Here is a 12,007-nt window from a genome sequence, read left to right on the forward strand (position 1 = left end):
CATCTAGCCCAGTATTGTCAACAGTGGCTGGCAGCAGCTCTTCAAGGTTTCAGGCAGAATTTTTTCCATTCCTACCTGGAGATGCTGGGAATTGAACCTGGGACCATCTTCATGGAAAGCAGGTATTCTAACACTGAGCCATGACCACTCTTCCTTTGCTCAACCCTTTGGAGGTTCCATGATAGCTCTAGGATGGCAAGGAAATTATGCAACTCTGTTTAGGAGAATAAGTTTAACCAAACCTGTTTCAATTATTTTATTCACCTTTTCTAATGTGATTTTATAGTGATGGCCCATGGCTAAATACAAATACAGAACCACAACCACTAAGCTATGGGAATCCTTATTATTGTCCAGGCTGTGTATCTTCCCATTTTCTGGCTGCAGGAAATTGGAGGACTTCACATATGCACCAAGTTTCTGGGATGCATTTCCAGAGCATATAAAAAACATCAGTGTGCTTTTTTGTCTATGGCCTTAGCTAGACCTAAGGTTTATCCCGGGATCGTCCCTGCCTGCTCTCGGGATAGCCTGTGTGTCATTTACATGAACAGGGATGACCCTGGGACAATCCCAGGATAAACCTTAGGTCTAGCTAAGGCCTCAGTCTAAGAAGTTCTTCAAGGTCCAACTTTTTTTAGGCCAAGTGAGTAAATTGGACTCTAGATTGTCCGTTGTAATGAAATTGCATTTCCCTGCCATTGCTTTGCTGGTGTTTGGCCTGATGATTGTCTTGGATGTTTTCTTCACTGGACAGAATCTTGTTTCATTGTTAGTAGCCGGTGTGAACATTTCTGGAAGCAGAGCAACCATGTTTTAAGTGAACACACAATTTCCTTGAGGCCACACTGAATAAGAATGTGTCCTCAAGTCTCTCAGGTCAAAAACCTAAAACCCCTTATATCATCCTTTCCCAAGAATTGGACATGTTGACTGGGGCTGATGGGAATTGTAATCTGAAACATCTGGAGGGCACAAGGCTGGGGAGTGCAGCCCTGCACATTAAACTAGTACTGCCTGTGGCCACGGTTGTGTGTGCCCTGTTCCTCTGTAGGAATGGTGGTTCTGCTTGGGAAAAGCGTGAGCAGCAAGCATACAACTTGTTTCCCAGTGGAATCAGGCTGAGTGGCCACTTCTGGTAGTAGCAGAGGAGGAGTGAGCCCCCAGCCCACCAGTTTTCACCACCACTGCTCTATGAGAATGCCTTCTACCATATCAGACCATAAAATGGCACCAGAGGGGGTACAGAATGTAGGGTAAACAAACCCACAGAACTAATAAATGCCATCAAAAGAAGAAAATGGCAATATCTTGGTCATATTATTTGAGTAGAAAAATAAACCATACTCCAACTTATTCTACAAAGGAAAATTGAAGGGAAAAGATCAGTGGGGACAAGGTGAACATCATGGCTAAAGAACTTGAGGGAATGACATAGCTGTACTTCCATACAATTATTTAGAGCAGCAGCATCAAAAACAAGAATAGCTGTAATGATAGCTAACCTCCAATAGATGGCACCCTAAGAAGAAGAAGAGGGCAACACTTCACTTTGCACCAAGCCAGCCTCCCTATTGAAATAAATAAATAAAAAGAATACAATTGAAATATCTTAAGAAATAAAATAAAGACTGGGAGAAAGCAAGGAACCTGGTAGGTGTCAAGAGAGGTGACTATCGGCATTTGTGCCGATGGACATAACGTTGGACACTTCAGGTACATGGAGTTAGCTGGACCAGTATTTGAACTCCAGAAGTTAAATGGCTATTTTGTAGAGGCAGCCAGACATCATCATCATCATCATCATAAAAATAAAAATTATTTCTTACCCACCTCTCCGTTTGGATCGAGGCGGGAAACAACAATAAGTATAAGTAGATAAAATTGATTAAAAACATAGTACTCATCATTAAAACACCCTAAAAACATCCTAAAATTCCACTGGGTAGGCCTGCCGGAAGAGATCAGTCTTAATAGCTCTCTTAAAAGCGAAAAGACTTTTAAGTTGACCTATCCCCTTTGTGGCAACCATTACGTAGGAGAAGGAGAGGCTGGGTTAGTTAGTTGGCTTGCTTCACCACCCTCTTATAGTGCAGGCTACAGCCTGTGCTGTCACAGCTATTGTGCTCCTCCTCCTCCTCCTCCTCCTCCTCCTCCTCCTCCTCCTCCTCCTCCTCCTCCTCCTCTTCTTCTTCTTCTTCTTCTTCTTGATGCATTGCAGACATGCTGCACATTCATGTTGGTGGAGATCATCTGACTATTGCTTTAAAAAGAGAAGTCTGTAGTAGAGTTTTTAAAAATAGTATTATTTTTGGCTGAAGCTCAAGGGACCCCTGCCATGGCCAGAATAATCCCACCAGATGGCTTAAGCGCCATTGCTGTTGGAGAGCGATAAAGTCATAACCACTTAATATATGTGTGCATGTTAAATTAAAGTGGTTGCACAATCTCATTAGCCTCTGGCTGCCAGTCAGCTAGGGAATGTGAGCTTTTCGCTTATCAATAAGCCTAAATCTCTAGGATTAGGGATAAAAACGCTTTAATGCAATCAGGATTTGGGGTAGATGCTTCTGATTTCATTGTAACCAGGCAATTATAACATTACAAGGGCAAGAGAGCTGGTCCCTTCTTCCTTTCAGCCCCCCCCCCCCACACACACCTGTTTTACCAAGGATTCTGAAGAAATGATTCTTCAGGGATAGGTTTTGTTCCCCATACTATTTAACATCTATATGAAGCTGTTGAGTGTGGTCATCTGGGCTGGGCTGTCATCAACATGTTGATATGCAACTCTGCTTCTCCTTTTGATCTTCATCAGTGAGGGCTGTAGATGTACAAGTTTAATGCAACAATGTGCAACAATGGACCGGACGAGGGCTAATAAACTGAAAATTAATCCAGACAAGACTGAGATGTTGTTGGTGGGTCATTTTTCTAACTCGATGGAGGGTGCTCAACCTGTTCTGGATGGGGTTGCCCTGCCCTTGAAGGAGAAGGTTCCTAACGGAGCCATCATTGTCACTTGAGGCCCAAGTGGCCTCGGTGTCTGAGAGTGCCTTCTACCAGCTTTAGTCAGTGATCCAGCTATACCCGTATCTGGATGGGGATCACCTGGCTTCAGTTGTCTATGCTCTGGTAACCTCCAAGTTAGATTACTGTGATGTTTTCTGTGTGCCTTTGAAGATGGTTCAGAATAGGGCTGTGCTCTGCTTCGCTTCGGTTTGTAGAAGAGATAGCAGAGCGGCCTGATTCGCCTCTGCCAAAGGCGGAGATGGGTCGGGTCGGGGGAGCTGTGGATCGAGACGAAGCGGATCGAGAAAAAGCAGACCCTTCGCCTCACTCTGGAGCTCCGAAAAAAAGGGAAGTGGGGGGAGGGGGCTTACCTGGCAGTGGTACAGTCTGTGTGGCGATGGCGGCAGAGCCAGGTAAGGGGGCAGGGGGGAGGGGGGCTTACTTGCCTCCATCGTGATCCGGTGGTGGCTTCAACGCCAGACCACGCCAGAGGCAGGTACGTGGTGGGGGGAGGGGGGGCCTTACCTGGCTCCATCGCCACTGCAGTCCATGTGGCAATGGCGGTGGAGGGGGGCAGTGGGGAGGGGGTCTTACCTCCCTCTGGCTGGTGCATAGTCCTAGTTCAGAAGCTGCAGCTTGGGCAAAATATAACAGCCAGACTGTTATAGGGACAAGAAGGGACAAGAAGGTCTGAATATATACAATTCTGGCACACTTGTACTGGCTGCCTGTATGTTTCTGAGCCCAATTCAAGGTGCTGGTTTCAATCTCTAAAGTAAGACATGGCTCTGGGCCACAATATGGAGCACCTCTCCCACCTCTCCCACCTGTATACTATGCTCTTCATCTAAGGCCCTCTCCAGCTACATCCTCCGAGATAGGCTTGGAAGGTGGCAACAAGGGAGAAGGCATTTTTGGTGGTGCCCCCTCCCAATTATGAAATGACCTCTCCAATGAGTCCCACCCGGCAGCAAAATTGTTATCTTTTTGATACTGGGTTGAGACCTTCCTCTAACTCTCAGAGATTTGGCAGCTTATTATAAGATTTTAATCAGGTCCTAGATCTTCTTATTGCTGGTAGTTTAAAATTGCTTATATATAAGTCTGCATGTGTGTGCTGTCTGTTTATATATAAACAGCTTTTATACTATGTTTAATATTGTATTTTTAATCTTTGAAAACTGCCCAGAGAGCTTCAGCAGCACAGAAATGTAATAAATGAAATTAAATGAAAGGGTGTGTTTTTTTTCCCCTCTGCGACAGAAGGACAGTGTTATTCAATGCCCCTAGGAACATTCTGATTTTGTTTTTTTAAGTAAAACAGCTTGGGTTTCTTCAACTTCTTCAAAGACTTATTTGGCACCAATTTAAGGTTCACCAATGTCCTTGAGGTTAGATAATAAAGCAGCAAGTATGTAGATGGAACTGCATATATGGATGGTATATACTGAATACATTGCAAGACTGAATGGGGTTATGATAGCCACCCCTTCCCAGAAGACAGTGGTGTACTGGAGCCGCCCTAGCTGCCTGAATGCTTGGACTCTCCTTGGGGAGCATGGCTATGGGGACTGTCATGATGAGCATCTGCCCTCTAAGGCCTTAGCTAGACCTAAGGTTTATCCCAGGATTGTCCCGGGGTCATCCCTGTTCATGTAAATGGCACACAGGGGATCCCAGAAGCAGGCAGGGATGACCCCGGGACGATCCTGGGATAAACCTTAGGTCTAGCTAAGGCCTAAAATTGACTACTAAACCACAACCTGGAAATTGCTTGCCAAAAATTTGTATATTAGGCAAAAATGCATTCAAAAATGCATGTATGCAGGAAAATGTACCCGAAAAAAAAATGCTTCCAAATCTTCATGCCAACTAAAATTCTCAAAATTCAGAATGAACCAAACTTAAGAGTGGAGAAATTCTTAAAGTTTGAAACAAACTGAACATAAGGTCAGAAAAATGACAAACCAAAATGGGCAGATATGCCTATACTTCATGGCTTTCTCTCTATATAGTTAGACAGGCAGAAATATGGTTCAGTATTTGGCCCCTACAACACATCACCTGTTATCCCTTTGAAACTGTTATCACTGAAGTATTTCTCTCCCCACCACCACCATTCCTGCCTCTATCGCATCCTCTCTTCTACCCTCCTTTCAGCACAGACGTGAATCCTTGCATTATTAATATGAATCGCCTGTCACGCTAATAAATGAAAAGTGGCAGCTATAATAGCCCATCAGCCCAGGCCCGTAACTCCAGCTGGGAGCTTCATCAGAGTGACCTGGAAAGAACAACAAGAGCGCCGAGCATGCATTTCCCCCCTAATTGTGCACAACCCCAGAGCTCCTTCAAGCGCATCAGCTAGCTGTGGCACTGCCTTGGATGAGGGCAGCTTTGCCACAGGCAGGCTCTGTCCATCTTCATTTGCAGAGCAAAGCCGAAGCCTGCACTTTTCCCGGGATGCAATCAGCTGCGATTCCCGTCATCATGAAATCTGCCCTCCTTTCCAGTTGGACACTCTTGGCTTCCTGCCTCTCTCAAGTCTGCCACAGGCATTGGGGTGGGGTGGGGGGGGAATCTCACTGGGACCACATTTTCAAGTGACCCAATCTAATTCACACATTTCAAACACGAATTGGAAGACAATTACGCTTTGGATTCCTCGATTGCCCAAATTTTGAGACACAATTCCCATTTCAAAAATCACATCAGGGGAAATTGTGTACAAATGTGTACACCTTAGGGGGCATGGTGCGCAAAACCTGTACATTAGAGGAAATCACATTAAAAAATAAATGCAAATGATCATGCCTTAAGGGGAGGGGAAACAAGGCGAAAGTTGAATTGGCTTTAAAACATTTTTCCAGCCACAATTGTTGCACTACTGAAATTTAGTGGCAAAATGTCACTTTTCACTTTCAAAAGGAACCTTTCCAAGCTGTCAAATTTAGGTGGTGCACCAACACTAGCAGAGTACTGGGGGGCACAAAGAAAGTCAGGAGAGCATGCATTGAATCCCTGTTCTACAGCCTTGCTAGGTGCCTGTTTGGGGAAATTTAAACATCCAGGTGAGCGCCTGGCAACCCAAGCCACAGGTAGTGAGGACAGCAGCAATCCAGCACCTGTAGCCCAGTTGATCCAGAAGTTGAATCTGCCAATAATTGAAACTGCCAGCATTACACCCACATGTTTTCCCAGATGCTCAAGACAAAATGTATTTAAGAATGCTGTATAATGTATGATCAAGCAGGTGCATATTTCTAAAAAAGAAAGAAAGCCAAAAATAGCTCATAAATACATAGGAATATAAAAGGAGGGGAGATGTGCCTCCTAGAATGTGGAAAGGAAATGTATCAAGCAATGATTCTAATGGAAATATATTTTCTTTCATGACACCAGGGTCCAAACACACCATAATAAAACATTTCACTTTAGGGGAGGATAAATAAGGAGATAAGCATGGTTTATCATTAAAAATTATGCACGGTTGGGATGTTCTGATACACAATGGGGACTTAGGGCTGGCACAGCTACAGCGCATACTGATGAGAATAGGTTCTGTGAAAGAACAGCCATGCAGCCAATGGTTAAAAGTAGAGCTGTGTTCCGCTTCGGTTTGTAGAAGCGATAGTGGAGCGGCCTGATTCACTTTCGCCAAAGGCAGAGACGGATCGGGTCGGGGGAGCTATGGATCGAGATGAAGCAGATTAAGATGAAGCGGATCCTTCACCTTGATCTGGAGCTCCAAAAAGAAGGTAAGTGTGGGGGGAGGGGGGCTTACCTGGTGCCACCACAGTCCATGCGGCAATGACGGCAGAGCCAGGTAAGGGGGCAGGGGGGAGGGGGGCTTACCTGCCTCTGTCATGGTCCAGCGGTAGCTTCAACTGAGGCCCAGGCCTCAGTTGAAGCCGCCACCAGACCTCAATGGAGACAGGTAAGTATTGGGGGGAGGGGGGCTTACCTGCCTCCATCATGGTCTGGCAGGCTTCAACTGAGGCTCAGCCCTCAAACCAGAAGAGCAGGCTGTGGCTGGTGCCGGACCGTGACAGAGGCAGGTAAGTGGGGTGGGAGGGAGCCTTACCTGGGTCTGCTGCCTGCCACAGTCCGTGCGGCGGTGGATGGTGGAGCCAGGTAAGGGGGAAGGAGGACTTATTCGCCCCCCATTTTGTCCCCCCCTTCCCCACTTACCTGCCATCTGCTGTGGAGGCAAGTAAATGGGGAAGGGGAGACAAAATGGTGGGCAAATCACAATCTGACCCTTCAGATCTCGCTCCAGGATCCGATCCAGATCGGTGTGAACTGGTTCGGACTCGATCGGGCCACGAAGCGATTCGGAGGGGGGGGGGCTGGTGCACAGCCCTAGTTAAAAGGTTCAAAAAGCAAGGGGAGGAAAGCACAAGGCAAAGAGGTTAAGCATTTGCTACAAAAGTGATGCTTCACTGGCCTCCAAAAATTAGCAAAACCCTAAACTAACAAGAGAATGCTTAATCGCCTAACCATCAATGGGGCTGCCCCCTATTCTTGAAGAAGTTTAACTTTGAGGACAGTTAGAAACATGCTTCTTTGTGGAAGATGTTCATTTTGATCATATTGAGCATTTCCCAATAGTTAAAGATTTTGCAGTGGACCCATCCCACTCCCAGAGCAAAGAGGTCCAGAGAATAATTGTTTCCATCTTAATTTGCAGAAGTGTTGTCCAAAGCTTTAATAACAGACACACAGGAAAGCCTTAATTGCCTAAAACTGTTGCCTAAAAGCCTTCTTTCAGAAAAGAGAAATGAAAGCAAATAAACGAGCTGATCAAAAATGAGCTTCGTCCTCATGGCCAAAGGTGTTGTTTGTTTATTTGTTTATATTTAGGCCAGTTTACTGTATAACATGCTCCTGAATGTATTGATTGTCTTTAGTAAATTTCTTCAGGGCCAGATATGAGAACAATATTACAGTCTGCACAAAGTGTTATGTGGTACTGCACACTTGTAACAAAATCTTTAAGAAACAAGTGAAGTCCCTCAGGTCCCCAAAGTGACAGATCAATGCTAGAACAGTTGTTGGTGTGCTTATACTTTTATATGCTCTATTTGTCAGGAATAGTACATGGTAAAACATTGTGCCAGTTTGGATGATCACATCTTTGCTTATTAAGCTAAGATATGGATGCAGCAGCTAAACTCGGAATCCACTACTAAGGAAGCCATAGTTACCTTCAGATGACTTACAAACATAAGAAGAGCCATACTGGATCAGACCAAGGGCCCATCTAGTCCAGCACTCTGTTCACACAGTGGCCAGCCAGCTATGCACCAGGAACCCACAAGCAAGACATGAATGCAACAGTGTTCTGCCATCCATGGTGCCCCAGCAACTGGTGTTCATAGGCTTAGCACTTATCTATCAGGACTAGTAGCCATTGATAGCCTTACCCTCCAGGGATTTCCAATAGGGGTGTGCACGGACCCCCCCCCTGCTCCGCCCCACGGGCCAATCCGAAAATTTCGGATCGGCCTGCTCCGCGCCGCTCCGCCCATACTCCGCTCCTCTTCGCCACGGAGCTCCGGCTCCAAATCGGAGCTCCGCAGTGAAGGGGAGTGGCGCCAGGTAAGGATGGGAGAGGAGGGCGGGGGGGTTACCGGGCCCTGCCGCCGCCTGTGTGGCGATGGCGGCAGAGCCCGATAAGGGACCAAGGGGGAGGGGGGCCTTATCTGCCTCCATCCGCAGTCCGTCGGCTTCTTCAATTGAGCCTGCAGTTCATGGGCAACAGCGACAGCGGCAGGGCCCGGTAAACCCCACTTACCTTTCCGGCAAAGCTCCGGATCGAGGCGAAGGATCCGCCTTCACCTCGATCCTCTTCGCCACGCTCCGCCGGCCCCCCCAATCCTCTTCGCCTCCGCCTTAAGGGGAGGCGAAGCACCCCGCTCCGCTTCTAATTCGCCGGTCCGATTAGAAGCGGAGCACATCCCTAATTTCCAACCCCCTTTTAAAATCATCCAAAGTGGTGGCCATCACTATATCACTCATGGCCATCACTACACTTTGTGGTAGCGAATTCCATAGTATAACTATGCACTGTGTGAAGAAGTACTTCATTTTGTCTGTCCTAAATCTCCCACTAACCAGCTTCATGGAATGACCCCGGAACAACAGGAAGTTAAACCAACTACAAAACCATAGTTTAAAATCCTGGTTTATTCCCAAGCTTTTAACCACTTGCCAGTGAAGCTGGAAACATTAGTTAATTGAAAGCTTCCTAATGTGTTTGCTTGCACCCCAAAGGGAGGAGAAAAAGGAACTGAAAAATCTGGCTTGCATGGAGAGCCTCTACAGATGAAGTAGACTTTCCTCTTCAGACTGTCACCCTCCACGAGTTGAGGGTGAGAATTGCGACGACAGAAGGGTTATGGTTGGAGGGCGGCCTCTCCTCACACATTGATTATACTCAGAAAAAGAACACCTGGAAAGAGCATTAATTTTAAGTAGAAAATATCTCCTTTGTATAGATCTGTGGAAGCAGCTATGGCATTACTGTAGGTGTGGCTTGCATCACCTTTGGGGCCCTGCACAACACCTCTGACCAAGGGCATCCTCCTTGAAGTGCAGAACTTTCACTGAAAACTGGAGCAGGGTTGCTTCAGGACTCCAGGTCACCCATGTGCCTGGAAATGATATTTCGGGGTGGAGGGGTCTCAAGGCTGGGCCATGATCAGCAGTGAGCCAGAAGCAGGTATGCAAGGAACTGGGAACCAAGAGCTGTAGGACAAGCCAGTGGATGGAGCACCAGGTTAGGGACCACTGCTCTACAGAGGTCCTCTCCAGACTGGAGAAGGGAAAACAACCACCACAGATTGTTCAGTGACATGCAGTGATAGATGCCACTCTTGTGGAATTAAGAATGTTGGAGAAATCCACAAAGTATTCTAATGAGTTTGGATTTCTATGAATTCAACCTATGGATCCCGCAACAGGTGAGTTCTGCCGATCCTGCAGACCAGTTTTTTTAATTTGGGGGCAGATTCGAACAAGTGTGCACTCGCACAAATGGATAAGAATTTTCAGACATCCCTTTTAAAAAACAAAAACAAAACATTCCATCCATGAGCAGATGATGCTTGACAATCCATGAAACACAAATGAAAAGGATTTTTTTAAAAATCTGTACATACTGATACAGAATGTATGAGAAGATTTAACCTCATTACACAACACGGGCCTCTGTCTTGAACGGCTACATTTGCCCGCAGTGCCACCTGGAGGCTCCGTTTCGTTTTTCCATATCTTCCCTTCCCCACTGAGAAAAAGGAAACAACTTCGCAAAGTTTGCAAGTGCGGGTGCCGGCGCGCGTTATCAATTCGAGGCAACTTCCTGAAACTCCTATAAAGAAAAACATCTAAATGAGACCGGGATGAGTAATTGATGATCATAAGTGTGATTATAAGGTATAATTACAATTAGCTGAACAAGAGTGTTAATCATGAAAATAATTGCACGTCAGCTTTATTCCTAAAGAAGCGAGAATGTAATTAAGTGGCCCAGAAGGGTAACAACCCACTACTCCCCACTCACAAATCTTAGAGAGGCAGAGTTAGTGTTAGTTGCCTTAAGGGAGAGAGGAATTATAGGCAGGGAGGCAGCTTGGCTGGTGATGTTGAAATATTCCTGCTCATAACCATCAACCTGAAGTAGGGAAAGGGTTTATTATCAGCACTGATATTATGCCTTCCAGGTTGATTGAGCCAATTTTAAACATCACCTGCAAGCCACCGTCCCCACCTGATGCCCTCCAGATGTGTTGGACTACAACTCCCAGCATTCCTGACCATTGGCCATGCTGGCTGGTGCTGATGGGAGTTGCAGTCCAAAACTTCTGGAAGACACCAGGTTGGTGACAACTGATCTAAAAGAACCAAATAAACAGTCCAGCCTCTCCCATCGACTCTCTTGGATTTGTCCAGACACCCTTCCAGGATGGAGGGAGGCAATAGTGGAATACTCTTCATCATTGCACACGAACATATAAAGATGCTATTTTTGTAAAAGCTGAATTTTCACATCAAGGAGCAGTCCCTTGAGCTCCTCACCACCACAATATTGCTGAAGGCTCCATTCCATGTACTTTACACTGTATTTCTTAACTTTGCAATATAGCCTGGCTTCCACCCTATTTACATCAGGCAAGGGTGTGTGTTTTCTTTGGACTGAAATTGTACTAGAACAGTTTCCTCAACTTGCTGCCCTCTCAAGGTTTGAGATGACAACTCCCAGGATTCCTGGCCATGCCTGCTGTGGCTGGTGAGTGTGGAAGTTCACAATATCTGAAGGCCATCAGGCTGGTGAAAGCTGTGCTAGGAAAACCCAATTATCCTACAAAATTGCCCCTTAAAGAGATTCAGCAAATGCACAGGTGTGGGTGGGGGGGGGGGGAATAGCATCTTGGCAAGAATCCCCATGCCTAATCTTCACACATTTATTTAGAAGGCCTCTGTAGATGCTATGTGTATACAATGTGCATACACTTGGGAGTGTCCCTTCCATTTCAAAATCACATAGGAAAGAGAGCAATCTTTTCAGTGGAGTCTGGCGGTTCTGCTTTCAGTGGGGCTGTGAATCCATTCTAGGTGACTAAGAACCAGGTCCGAAAGAACCAGCCAAAACTCTGAAAGAGCTATCCTCTCTCCAAAATAGGTTCAGCAACTTGGATAGCTCCTTTAGATTTCTGGCTGGTTCTTTCGGACCACCCAGAATGGATTTTGAAGGTCCATGGGGTTTTTTTTCCACCTGCAAATCCAGAGACCCTCCAAAGCTGTTACCAGATGTGTGTAAAGATGAAATACAGCAGTACCCCTTGCTTTGAGGCTTCACCACAAGTAGCTCATTGCACAGGGTGATTTAAAAAACCTGTGTACAGCTGATTGCACCCAGGGTTCTGGGCGGAAGCAGTGGCCTTTGAAGATGCCACATAAGAAAATCAAGCATAACAATAATATAAAGGCATGC

Source organism: Elgaria multicarinata, chromosome 12 (genome assembly GCF_023053635.1).
Source record: "Elgaria multicarinata webbii isolate HBS135686 ecotype San Diego chromosome 12, rElgMul1.1.pri, whole genome shotgun sequence".
Lineage (NCBI taxonomy): Eukaryota > Metazoa > Chordata > Lepidosauria > Squamata > Anguidae > Elgaria > Elgaria multicarinata.